The sequence below is a fragment of the Camelus dromedarius genome, chromosome 2 (genome assembly GCF_036321535.1).
Source record: "Camelus dromedarius isolate mCamDro1 chromosome 2, mCamDro1.pat, whole genome shotgun sequence".
Lineage (NCBI taxonomy): Eukaryota > Metazoa > Chordata > Mammalia > Artiodactyla > Camelidae > Camelus > Camelus dromedarius.
In genome coordinates, this window is record NC_087437.1 from 54,168,228 (window position 1) to 54,182,437 (window position 14,210).

Here is a 14,210-nt window from a genome sequence, read left to right on the forward strand (position 1 = left end):
TATGCTTATCCCCAGGGAGTAAGGATTAAGTAATAGAATATATGCAAATCACTTAGCACAATGTCTGACACATATAGCAGATGTGCAGTAAGTGTTATATGTAATGAATATTTAACAATGGCTGACTTTTTAAAAACCCTGGAGCTGTTTTGAAATACACTGTCCAATGCTTCAAAATTCACTTCTGGAAGATGTCCAGGTAGGGAAGCCAACACCAAATTCCTGACCTGACACGTTTTAGTAGTTTCAGCAGTGGGCTCTGTGTCAATCACGGTTTAATTAGAAAAGAGAAACCCCACAAGTGATAGCAAATTATAAGAATTCCATACACAACTGATAGAAGATCTTATACAGCTGATATAAGGCCAAAGGTGTATCATGATGATAAGTCCTAACAACTCTTTGAAATACCTATGAAAAGTCATGAACAGTAAGTATGCATGTATGTGTATGGAAAAAACACTGAAAGGAAACTCACCAAATGTTCCCAGCGGATATTTCAGAGTGATGGGGTACGGAGAGGTTTTATTTTTGCTTTCATGTGTTTGTTTTTTAATCTTGTATCCTAAACAAATAAGAAATGACCTAATTGTTAATATTTGCTATTCATTTATTTCTTACTTTAACTAATATCATTTTTCTCTAAGAAACAACTTAAGGTAGTGTACTGGAAACACTTATGATTATAAAGATAATTACAGGGAAGAGACAAGATAAAAGGAGTTAGAATGGATATAGATGGGGATGCAGGGCAGATAGTCACTTATTTCAGTCAGTAAATGTAATCCCCTGGATTCTGGGAGTCATGAACAGAAGACATTCTCATATCCAAGTGAGAGCTTAAGAAAAGAAATTTCCAGTGTAGTGGTGTCATGGAACAAGCACTCAGCTAGGGTGTCGGTGTGTCTGGGCTGGTGTCCTGGCCCATCTCAGGAACTGACTGGGTCTCACAGCCCTTGTGACTCTCTTTTCTCCTCTTTAAAGTGAGAGCCCTCTGCATAATAATAGTCCTCCTATTGTGTCTGCATGTTTCAGTGGCTGGAGCCTAAGGTCGCTGGCAAAGGGAGGAGCTGGGGGTGTGGTGGGTGGGTGCCGGGTGATCACTATAGTGGGGAAGGAGGTGCAGCTTCTCCTGCTCACTGTCACCCTGGCAACCCTGAGAAGAGAGAGGCAAACTGAAGATAAGAAGCTTGAGGACCTTTGAACACTTTTGGTGAAGCATGTTTAGACCAGAATTTGATATTCTAGATAGGATCAAAGAATTTCAGGCCTGGAAATGTTAAAGGTTATGTAGTCCAACTTCCCGTTTGGTAGATGGAGACACTGAAACCCACAAAGTCAAATCACTTGTCTAAGACCACACAGAGCCTGGAGAGAAACAGGGACTTTGTACTCCTAGCTGAGTGCACGAGCCACCATACCATGATTTCTCCCAAGTGCCACCCATGGTTGATTTTATGATGCTGATAATGACTGGGAGAAGTTGAGAGAGGGGAGGAAGGGCCCTTTAATCTTACCCTCATTTGGTAGGAACTGGAAAATTTCCCCCATGGGTAGGCACGCTAAATTGATTTTTTTCTCAAGATCCTGGACTGCCCACGGCAGCAGACCCAGCTTCTGAACAGTAATCATCAGTTCTCTCCCCAGAGTTCAGGAGGTGATCCAGGTGGTGACCACACAGTCCAGACTGTGCTAGACAAAGCTCTTGGGCAGTGCTGCTGGCTTGCCATGTGCTCAGTATCTGGTCCCTCCTCCTGATAACAGGTACAAATCTGCCTAAATTTGCTCCTGGATCTCAACAGAAGCCTCAGAACCTGTCACTGTGCCCAGAAAACCTTCCTACCAGTTAACTTGCACATAGCTGGCCACTCAGCTAAGACAAGTCATGAGCCAAGAAAAACCAAGACGAGTGTGGTCTCGATAGACAGGATTTTATTACTGTCATTAGTCAGGTAACCGTGGGCCAGCGAATTTTTAAAGCAATCTTAAACTATACTCCTTTCCCTTGATTCCCAGACACTGTGCAGAGAAAGAGGGATAAGAATATAACCTTTTCAAAGCTCCTTTTTTCTTAGTCCTTTTAGTAACTCCATGGGCTCAACTCTAGAGTCTAGAGACTTAATCTCAAAAGATTATTGTGTGGGAAGAGGCAGTAAGATGTAGTAAAAATCCCACTGAGCCTGAAGTTAGAAAAGTGATGATGTCTTGACGCTTCTGTCTGTCAGGTGTATGACCTCTGGACAAGGCATTTCACCTTCTGGCCCTGCTTTCCCCCCAAAACTGGGGTAATACTCATACTCGTCCTTTCAAACTCTGCTGTGCTGTTCAGAGGATCAACATAGTGGTTATAAAAGCCTTTGGACGTTATTGTTTCATTAAGTATAGTCCTAGTATCAGTTTTCAATGGCATTAGGTCTCTGCACAAAATGAAATTGGTCTCTGGGTATCAAATGCATGTACATATTTCTGAATGGATTGCAAAAAGAAGGTAGAAGGAGCAAAAAAATAAAAATACGAGTCATACTTTTCCTGGAAAGCTCTATTTAATCCTCTTCTTGAGGTAAAAAAAATCCCAGCCACACTGGAGGGAAGAGAACACGGCTTCTCTTTGATGTCACCGCTCACCCAATGGCCAGTATCACTTCCCTTTTTTTCATCAACAGATTCAAAACACTGCTGTTTGGGCTTCTCTGGTGACCATGTTAAATGTTTTAATCCCCTGTGAACATGTATCACCACCTAAATGACCAAAAGGAAGACAGAGGCAAAGGAAGAGGAGAGAGAGAGAGAAGGGCATATTCTTTGGAAGGAGGTTCGTTCATGAGACTTACATTTTAGTTTAGAGCCAAGTAGCTTTCTTCAAACAGAGAAGATCACAGCAACCTCAGACAGGAGCAGGCAGGAGCCAGAGCGTGAGTGAGCCCTGCTCTCCAGCTGGTGGTGTTACCACCCCTTTGTGGTTCCTGAGAGAGAACAGTGGAGTGAGCCAGACCTTAATACCCTGCCTTGCATTGACAAGCATGGACCTGGCCTTTCAGGTAGACTCCTTCTAAGGATGGGCTGCTCTCCTTGGTCTTGGGCTCCAGCTGAAGACAGGGTGAGTCCTGTAAAGACCACGAGCTTGTCTTGATGCCCACAGACCAAGCCCCCAGGTCTCCCGGCATTGAACCATGCTACTCCTTCATCCAACCAGCAAATCAACGCCACCCCAAGGTGAGTTGTGGGAATCAGAAAACTGAGGGGAGTGTAGGGCCAGCTAAAGAGCCCAAAAAGAGAGTTAGGGCAGGAAACCTCTGTAGTGGCTCCTGTACCATGCCATTCTTTATCTTCTGAGTCACTCTCCACACCCCACCATGGAAACTGAGACTCAATTGCCTTACCAGATCTGGACAGACGCTGCAAACGGATGGCCTCTGGATGGCTATGGCAATTTGACATGGTGTTGTCCCTGTTACATTTCAGATCTTCTTGTGCACTTTTTCTCAAGGGGTCAGTTCTCCGCGGGATCAAGGAAAGGCCAGCCTGGTATAAGACAAAGCCAGCGATCATTAGCCAGAGTTGGGCCTTGAGCAATGCATGTGCAATTATACTAATCAGTTGATTGATGCAGGTTCAGTTGGGAAATACTACATTTTAAGGAAGTGCAACCTTTTAACTTCTGGGTTGGAGCAGGCAGCATGCCAAGGGAAGGAGGACTGGATTAAGCTAAAGAACAATTCTTGGAGCCATGGGTACTGAGCTGGGTACAAACCAAGCCAGGTCCAGGGATTCTCGGAGGATCCAGGGAGAAGTGGGCAGGCAGGTAATTGTCAGGTAGCGTAGTGATTACCGGCAAGGTGATCTAGCCCTCTCCGGCGTGCCAAGTCCTGGTTTGGGCATGTCAGTTACCTCTGCTGAACTTTTTTTCACAATGCTGTCATTCATATTTAATCAAAATTTATAACTCCATGGCTCAGAACCCTGGAATATTGGTGTCTTTAGTAAAAGACTCTTTTAGCCCATGTGCGGAGTTGGCCTTTTTCTCTTCCTTGTCGGGGTTGAACAACTCATTTCTTTTTTAGAGTATGATAAAACCCATCACCCACATTCCAGAGTCAGCCTGACAAGACTAGGTAGAACCAGAAAATCATACACGTCGGCTCAGAAGGACTTTAGAGATCACTCTATACCTGAATGTCCAACATGATACCCCTCACAAAGAGTCCACCGTACTCCTTTGATATCTCCAGGCGGGGAGCTTTCTGCCTCCCAAGGTGACCCATTCCATGGCTGATCAGATTTAGAAGATGGATGGTTTAGACCTGGACTTATTCATTGGTTCAAGTATAGGAAATAATTTATCACTGCAAGCTAGCACTCACCAACTATATTTGGGGCTGTATGTGGTGGGTAACCTCAACGGCTACAGATAGGATCCAGGGCCACAGACTCTACCCCAGATCCCAACCCATATGTGAGTCCTTGGTCAGCAGAGTGAACAGGAAGATACTGTGTGCTGTGCTAAGTGCATGTCTATTGCCAGGACTAGAGAAATATTTACAAATGACCATCTTAGGTGTTGACGATAAAGCTTGTGTGAAAATCCTTCCTTGGTCACAGGGGAAAAATGATCTGATCTTCTTTAATTTTTAGCTTTTAAGAAAACATGAACTTCGGGTCAATAGCACACTTTTTCAAACACGAGTTGGACAGTTTATGCCTCCTACCTGCTTAGTCATTTCTACAGATTGTCTTTCTCTTGAACCTATACCTAAGTCAGAAAATCATAGATTTGGTTACCTAATGCAGTTTTAGAACTGGAAGTTTCCCAGATAAAATTTTATCTGATTTCCTGGTCTTAAAACTAGGCTACTGAGGCCCAGAGAGAGGAGGCAACTGACCCAAGGTCACAGAGCCCTTTTGAGATGGAGTACAGGACTACGTCTCTGGTCTCCCTACCTCCTGTTCTTCATTATCAACAGTAGCCTGCTGAGTGTGGACAAAGGGTGATGGTCTTTCCAGTGTGCTTTGGAACAGGCACTCTAGAAAGTCTTATGGGCTAGAGGAATGAGCCAGCCTCTTCTGGCTCCCCCTGGGGCAACCTCATGGAGGAAGAATTGCTAACATGCCTTTTAAAATACCAATACAACAATAAACAACAACGACAAAAATACACTGCAAACACCATCGAATTGTATCTGCAGCAAATACATCAAAATGAGCCCCATCATAAGAATTGCAAGTTATTGAGCATCTCCTATGTTCCAGGCACTTTATATAACTTATTAGATCTAATCTTCCCAATGACCCTGTGAGGTTGCTTTTACTATGGTTCTTTTTCATGTGAATAAAGTGAGGCTCAGAAGACACTTGGCCAATGTGTCAGTATCCAGTTTTAGGGCCATATTCCTGGCACCAAAGTCTGTGCTATTTTCACTATAGCCACCACCTTCTCTGGATGATCTCAGACCCACTCTTGTGCCCACCTAGCAATAAGCCCCTAACGTTTTATCTGGCTGATGCTGGTGTGAAATAAACTCGAGGGCTTTTTTTTTAATTTCTTGACTATTCAACTAAGTTATCTTATCAGACAATTTGGAAAGTATCTCTCCTTTTTATGAATGTGTTCTTTTATTTAAGGCATCTCATAAGGCAAAGGGGGAGGATAGCTCAAGTGGTAGAGTACATGCTTAGCATGCACAAGGTCCTGGGTTCAATCCCCAGTATCTCCTCCAAATGTAAATAAATAAATAAATCTAATTACTTTTCCCTCAAAAAGAAAACAGGGCAAATTGAGACCCTAGCATTGGGTGGTAAGTTGTAATATTTGATACATAAACATAAATAAATAGAAATAATTACATTCTGAAAATATTTATTCAGTAGTCATAATTTTGAAAGCTGTTATTTGTACTAAAACATGTTTATATTAAACGACTACCTGCAAAATGTAAAACCAGAATTTTATTTTTGCAGAAGAGTTAGATCCAACATCTAGTTGTAAATTCTTTTTAAATGAATTATTTTTATTTAAGGTATATACTTTTAAAATATATATTTTGATGTTTTAAATAGAAAAGAAATACAGGGATTAAATCAGCATTTGCCTGAATAAAGAAATATCTACTTTCAAGGTAGAGTAACATTTAAATATTAAAAATAGATCATAGCGTCTGATAGGTGCAATGGTCTGGCAGAGTGAAAGACAATGTTAGTGTGTGGCTTTGGCAGGATGATATTCTGTGCCTCTTAAAAGTCTTGGGTTAAAGTCCCCAAACAGGGAACATCATGATCCACTTGGAGGTCTGCCACAGAGGACAACTGTCTGGCAGTTGAGAGAAGCCAGCTCCTGGCTGACAGGAGAACTGTCATCTTAGGAATGAAGCCGTTATCTAAGATGCAAGCTGTATGACATACTCTTATTTCATACCCAAGTGATATGTAAGCATCGTCTCTTCCTTCTAAAATTCATTAGGGTTGCTGCCGTTCCAATATACAAGCCACTGGAATCAAGGATAGCAGTACAATGACAATAACTAATGACTAAGTGAGTGCTTCTTACCAGCCAGGCACTGCTTTATACCCTTTACAGGTATTAACTCTTTGGTCTTCACAGCAACTCAGTGAAAAGGGAAATTGTGATTATCTCCACTTTCCTATATGCCCAAATTTGCAGAGCTGTTACACGAGGGAGACTTTGTTCAGAGTGGGGCAGTGACCCTGAGATCCTGGGGTCTCCCTCCACAGTGCTGCCCTGCCTCCGGGGAGCCATGGCCAGTGAGTAGGCCTCCCCTCTCTTCAGGCAGCAGCCCAGGCAGCGAAGGTGCAGTCGGCTGTGGTAAGTATTTGTGCAGAACCTTCGTGGTTTCTGCCGCCTGGATGTCACCATCTTCCTTACCAGACAGAGCTTCCTATTTTGATGGGTGAGTCATCAGTGACTGTTCACCATCTTCGGCTGCGTTTCCTCTATAAGGAGCCACTCCTGCCTGTTCAACACTAGACTTACCTTACTGGTCACCTCTGAATGTTTTGTTGTCCGTTTTCTGAGCTTGAATTATGTTTACTCTGCTAGTGTCTGCTTCTTCTCAGACTTGAAAAACACCAGTCATTTCTCATCTTACAAAACGTAAGCACCCGAGGACTAAAACTCATGTCTGACTTATTCTTTATATCATCTCCCCAGTGTACAGCAGCCTTTGAATAAATGCTGAAAGAATAGTGATGAGTAATCCATGTTGAAAGAGGGAGTGAATAACTCCCCTCTGAGAACTTTCTAGACTCAGCATTCCCCTGACATCTGCTCTAGTGCAGATTCGTTCAGTCATTAACTTTGCAAATATCCCTTGAGCAGCCACTACCTGAAAGAGAACACGAAGTCCTGTGCACAGAGTATTCACGCTTGAAGACACACACTTTCTTGATTCATCCGTTTGTTCATTCACTCAATTAACAAACATTTACTGAGTATTTCCTATGCTAAGAGTATGCAGTAAGCGGGGGCATGGGTGCTAAGAACCATGGATTTGGACTGGAGATTCCTTGTTTCCATCTTGACTCCCCTACTTCATAGCTGTGTACTTGGGCAACTTTCTGAACCATTCTGCATCCTTGTTTCCTTATTTGCAAAATGAAAGAGATACCAGTATCAACATCCTCAGTTAGCTGTGAGGATTAAAGGAGATCGCACACATTAAGTGCTCAGTAAATCTCAGCTATTAGCTATTATCATTTCCCGGATAAGTGAAACAAAGAGGAATTAGATATAATCCTTCTCAAGGAACTGACAAATTCATCAGAATATAAATTTTTAGAATATGAGAAACATGTGAAGTTGCTAGGGGTGCTCAGTTTAAGTAGAAATGAGGGAAAACCAGAGGCAGCACCCTTCCTGGAGGAGGCTGTATGTAAGCGGTTTTGGACATGTGGCCGTGTCGGGGGAAAGGCATCCCAGGAGGTGGAAACAGCCCAACAAACACACAGAGGTACCAAAGAACAAGCCCGTATCCTGGGCTCCTGAGTCACTTGGCGATCAATTTGGCCACACTACTAGAGACATGGGGGGATAGAGAAAAAGACAGTCTTAGAGAAAAGGAAACATCTTGGGGAGGATCTTGAAAACTGGTGAGTGAATTTGGATTCCATTCTACGTTTAGAATGGGTGTGTGTCTGTGGATTTAGGTGCATCATTCATTAATTTCACTTCTGCTTTTGACTGCCAATGGGTATGGTCCTCTGCATTCAAACCTCTTAGATTTTAAGTGATTTACTCCTTCATGTTTGGGAAATTTGACCACCTCCCAATGTGCGCTAACATCCTTCATGTCACCCGAGGGACTCAGTAGCGCCTTGAAGTGAACCGTGTCGAGGATGAGGAAATCCACACGGACAGGTAAGATAACCTGTCTGTGTCAAGAACAGGTACTTGGATGGGCTGGGATGTGAACGCCATGGCTTCCAATTCCAAGACTTTGTTTCCTGAGGTGGGAAGTGCAAATACACTGCAAGATGGAAGCCAAGGCCATGTTGCCTGGGTGGCAAAGAAGAGAAATTCTGATGACAGGGCCCTTCAGCTGGGGATTCCTGCTGCCGCCGCTGGCTGCTTGCTTCTGCTGTGATTTGCAGCAGTAAATGCTGTGCAAAATGAAATCAGCTACAGCTATTTCCCTGCTCTCCTGGCCTGGCCTAGTGGTACGTCTCCTCTGGCCTCATCTTAAAGGGCTTCAACATAAATTGATACTGGCTGAACTCTGGGTTATTTATAATGGAAATCCAGCCTCTCATTCCTCCCATCCTCCACTAGAGAATTAGGCTCTTAATCTGAACCTTGGGGGAATCAGAGGCCCAGTTTGCTTTATTTAGCTTTCAGGACATTGTATTTTTTTTTTTCTATTATCATTTTTCCTTTTCTGCAAAGAGCTCTAAGTTCCAGTGAAGATAAACATATCCTATGTCCCAACGTCTTGACCAGTTTAAGTAGCCTGCCTTCTTCTCCAAATCCTATCATATTTCATGAAGTCGGACATTCTCCCTTCTTTCTTTCCTTAAGCAGTTGTATAAAAGGGAAGTCTGAATGAGAACCAACTTTTGAGCATACCCCAGAAGCAATTTACTTAAGTAGTACACACACACACCCACACACACATACTAATTTCAGTGCATTTATCTGACAGTTTATCCAAGAGTTTGTGAGGTCCAAGGAGGAGGTTCTGTGACCATATGTTCTCTATTCTCCAAACGTGAACACTGTCTGCACATAGTAAGTGCCCAGTTATTTGCTGGTTAAAGAATCAGTTAGTAAGTGTGCAAGTGTCTCTCCACGTGAAGAAGTACAGAGCTGCCAGCTGTGGTCAGTTACAGTGGTTTTCTTTAGCTTGAATTTTTTATGGTTTTCTGACTGTTGCCTATCCCTTGTGACACACACACACACACGTGCACACACAAGTTTATGTTTTAACGTTTCGCCTACATTCTATTGTGCTGGAGACCTTGACTGCAAGCCATGCAAGACATCTGGAAAGTTCTGTTTTAACAGAAGTGGTATAAAGTAATATTAAATACACCGTGGATATGTCTGAAAACTTCTTTAGCCTTTTTTACTTAACAGTTGTGTGACCTTAGTCAAGTTACTTAGATGCTTTGGACTTCAGTTTCCTCATCTGTAAAATGGAGACAATAATGATACTTACCTCTTGATAATTAAATGAGATGATGAGGACTAGAATATTTAGTCTGATTTCTGGCACATATTATGTGCTCAATAAATGTTTGTTAAGATGACAACAGTGATGTTTTTCTTTTTTTTTTTTGTTTATGTGTAAGGATTGGCACAATGATACACGCATTTGTAAGCTACAAACCAACTTCCACTTTTTTGGTAAGATGTCAAATTGAAAAAGCCCAGTGAAATATTTTAATTATTCATGCACTTACTATCTGTAACTACCCATTTAATCAACATATTTGAGAAGGCCTACAGTCAAATAGTACAGATAACATCATCATTAACATTTGGATTACAAAAGCATGAGTTGTTTATTGAAACAAAATAGTTACATGGTCCTTCACAGACTTCCTGGTGCTCTTTCAAACGTTATCTCCCCTAATCCTTAACTTTCACAATTCTTGTTAAGGAGGCATTATTACTTCACCTGTCTGAGGGGAGTAGATTACCTTGCTCTAGTTCTCACTGCTTAGTATGTGGTTAAGGAAATGTTTCAGAGCCCAGGATCACAGCACTGTCTGTCCTAGTAGAAAAGCTAAGACTCAATTACCCCTGGTCTGGACTGAAACCCCTGGCCAGAGCTGTGCTGAAGGGGCAATAAGGCAGTTACCAGCTCTGGCACTAGCTCTGATGTCAATCCCGGTCATACGACTTTCTAGCGGTGGGACCTGGGGCAAGTTAGACAGTTCTCTGAGCTTCAGTTGGCTAATCTCTAAGATTGGTCGGAATAATGACACTTCATCAATTTTTGTGAAGATTGAGACAGTGCTTACTATGGAAACAGAAGTGTGGAGCACAGGGCACAGGATCCCTGGCTGTATGCAAGTCTGACTTTGTCTTGAATGGCCCTGAAGGCTTGAGAGTCTTGGCTATCAGAAGGTGTGACTCAGAAAGGAGGAGTGTTTGCTGTGAGAGTGAGGCAAGGGGGTATGTCCAAACCGAGGAAGAGAGAAAGTGGGGGGATGGGGGTGCTTATAGAAAGAATAAGAGCCTGTGTCTCTCCACCCCACCAGACCCAGAGGCTACCCTGTGGGGTAGAGGGCAAGAATGGAATGACAATCAGGAGGTCCAAGTTCTAGACTTTCTGTTGTGAATTCAGTGTATGACCTTGGTCAGATCCCTCTCCTTTCTGGGCCTTAGCTTACCATCTGAAAAAAATGGACCTCAGGTAATCTGATCTTTCCCCTTCAGTCTTGAAATTCTATCATAAATACCAGGGAATCAGTGTTTGGCTGGAGAAGAGCACAAAGGGTTGAAATCAGAAGTTGTAGGTGTGTCTGGTTCCTAAATGCTAACTGATTTGAAATATCGAGCATTTTACATTTTGTGTCCAAACAACTTTTTCCTCTTGATTGTCTTTAAACCCTCAGAAAATAAAGGTCCTTATCCACTCTGATTCCATTTCACATCCGACATGTAGCAACAAACTGGGAAAAAATGTCAAAGGCAGGAAAGGGTTAGCTCACTAGCAATTCTTAGCCATCATGTGATACGACAAGGAAACATGTTGGATCAAGATTCCCACCCACTTTAACGATCAAACCAGATCCAGATAATTGTGAGAATGTCTCTGGGGTGGACAGCGGGGCTCCTCTCAAAGCAAAGAGAGACCAGGGGAAGGGAGCTGCAGCAAGCAGGGGACAAGAGGGCAGGGCTGAGGGAAGGGAACGGACGAGGAGGAGGAGGAGGGAGAGCAGGAGACAGGGGAGAAGGCACTGGCTCTCGGATGGCAATTCACAGGTTAGAAAGCACCTCAACAAAATCGTATCCCATCTTTTCCCTCATAATCACCCTGTGCTTATCCTCTTTGGCAGAAGAGGAAACTAAAGCCCAAAGAACTGAAGTGACTGCCGAGGCCGTGTGGATTGATTTCATTCCAGGGGGTTCTCGTTTGACAAATCCCTTTCTGTGTCGTATTAGAGGTTTGGCGGGGGGGGGGGTCTGTGGGTGGGATCTCCCCCACCATTCTGTGTGAGCACCTTAGGGACAAGACCTGGATTGCATTCAAGCCATTCTCCCCACAGAATCTGAGATTCAACACCTTGCACATAGTAGGTGTTCAGAAGATGTGTTGGTGGATGGATGAACAGAGCCCCAAGTATGGCTCCTGAAATTATATGTCATAAATCTGGCAAAAAACCAAAAAACAAAAAACAAACCCTACCCTGCTTCCACTCTCTTGGTGAAGGGCAGGGCTCAGGTGAAATGTTCACCTAGACATGCCCACTCATCTTTTCAGGAATCGTCCTCAGGAATCCAGGTAATGGCAAGTATTGAGCGGTTTGCACGGAGTTCTAATATTTGCTTTGAAAAATTCTCACACTGGTTATTTCATGCCATGAGGTGGTAAAGCTGGAATTGTCTGTGACTCATATCTTGCAGAAGGGAAGCCTGCGGTCTGGGGAACTTAAGCGGCTTGCTTGAGCTCAGCCTGTGTGGAGTGGCTGAGCCCAGATTTGAAATCTCTCAACGAGGCTCTGGGACCTGTTCCTAGTCCTCATTCTCTGTGGGTATATCTCTGACACCTCCTGATGTCTCAGCCAGAACAGGAATACTGCCTGCCCGAGCCCAAGCTATTTGATAATATTAATCCTTGGAGGATCAAGGTAATATGATGGCCTTACAATCTAAAGGAAGATCCCCACATCAGTACAGCCACTGTCAGGTGACACAGTCACATGGCACTTCTGTAAAATGAAGTTCTCCAAGAGGAAAGGGAAACACTGGTCACTGAAACTCCACATACTCTATGACTTGGTAGAAGTGGCCCCATGATGGATGATTGGCGGGTGATGGAGTACAACTTCTGAGTTTTCAAGTCTCCTGAACTTTATCTAGTTGACTGCTAGCTCAGCCCTTCTGCAGTGCCCTGAAATTTGCCATACTTGGCAGTGATCTCAGAGGGACTTTTGACATCTTTTTGTCATCATCGTTTTCATACCTGAGGGGGAAAAGAACAATTTCCTAATTCAAATTATTCTGTACACATTGCCCAATAAAATAAAATAAGTCAGTATGCAAAAAACATATTACAAGCTACTTGCTCTGAATATTTATTTAATAAACATTTATTGCATGCCTGTGATATGCTACACATACGTGTAAGCCCTAGAGATATGAGTGGATGAACACAACAGACAAAATCTCTGGACTCACAGAGCTCCTGTTCTAGTGTGAAGAAACAGACAAAAAAGACACGGATGGGAAGTATAACGGGGCGCTACATGCTATGCAGATTTCCTTAGGGGGTGGAAGATAAGGAGCTTGGATGTACTATAGCAGAGGTGATATTTGAGCCAAGGTCTGGAGGAAGGAGTGCGCCCTGTCGTCGTTGGCAGGAGGAGTGCTTCTGATGAAGAAAACATCATTTGAAGGGGTCTTAGGGTGGGAGGATGCTCAGTGTCCTGGGAACAGCAAGGAGGCCAGTGCAGCTGGAGCAAAGTTCCTGCTGGAGCAAAGTTTGTTCCTCCTACAAAGGAGTAGATTCAAGGTCTGACAGGCAGCAAGGGAGCCCATCGGGTCTCTCAGGGCCTGAATGGGATTATGGCTCTGACTCTTAGTGAGGCCAGAAATCAGTGGAGCTTTTTGAGCAGAAGTGTCACACAATCTGATTTAGGTTTCAAATGGAACACCCTGGCTGCTATGTGGGGAATAGACATGGGAGGTGGGAATGGTGAGAAGAAGGGAGATGGATAAGCAGACTATTCCAAGAGTTTAAGCCTAAAATGATTGTGGCTTGGACCATAATAGTCTATACTGTTGGCCCAAAATAAAGAGAAATCTCTGGACCAAATTTTGGGATAACTTATCTTTAAAGGCTTGAACTATGGGAGAGAGTTCAAGAAAATTTAAACTCAGTCTAAAGTTATGTGACTGTCTCTACCTCTCTGGAGTAACACAAATACCTTTTATCTTTGATAAGTATATAGGCAATTTCCTCTTCCAACTTTGGAAAATTAGGTAACATTCCGTATCACTTGGTTCTTCTATGACTTGAATCATTAAATGGGTTGTGAGCTGAATAATTTAGCCAATTGTTAAATGATGAAAGAAGCAAAAGAAAATAATTCTCAGGACTCTACAGAAGTTAACGGTAGAGTATATTGCAATCAGAAAAGTTGAAATTCTCTCAGAAATGTAAGTACTGTCAGCTTAACATACGAAAGAGGCACAGGGCACTAAACACGGATGAGATCCCACTTTGTCCGTGAAGAAACTGAGACTCAGGAGGGAGAGAAAATGTCCAAGTGACACAAAAGTTACTGAGTTTGGACCAGAACTTGATTCTCAGTCCAGCATGTTGCTTCCTCCATCACAAGTTTTCCTTATAATTGCACTTTGTCTCTGTTATGTTAAAGTGGCTGAACTGTAGCATTTATAGCTGCTCCTGTTAAGAACTCAGGTCTTCTCTGTTTCCTGAGCACCTGAGGAGAATTGGCCCCCATTCACACCGTCCTGACCTGAACCACCTATGGTTCCTTGACCTGTTTTCTCTCTGTCTTACATTCTA

At 43.2% G+C, this 14,210-nt stretch overlaps 1 long non-coding RNA gene across 1 annotated transcript; it reads right to left on the reverse strand.

Moving 5' to 3' along the window:
- Positions 1-493: 493 nt before the first annotated feature.
- Positions 494-7,262, reverse strand: LOC135318904 (uncharacterized). The gene is made up of 4 exons (XR_010377338.1): positions 6,986-7,262; positions 3,381-3,522; positions 2,832-2,963; positions 494-565 (listed from the first exon to the last, which is right to left on the reverse strand). It is a non-coding gene; the product is annotated as an uncharacterized LOC135318904 (long non-coding RNA).
- Positions 7,263-14,210: the final 6,948 nt, after the last annotated feature.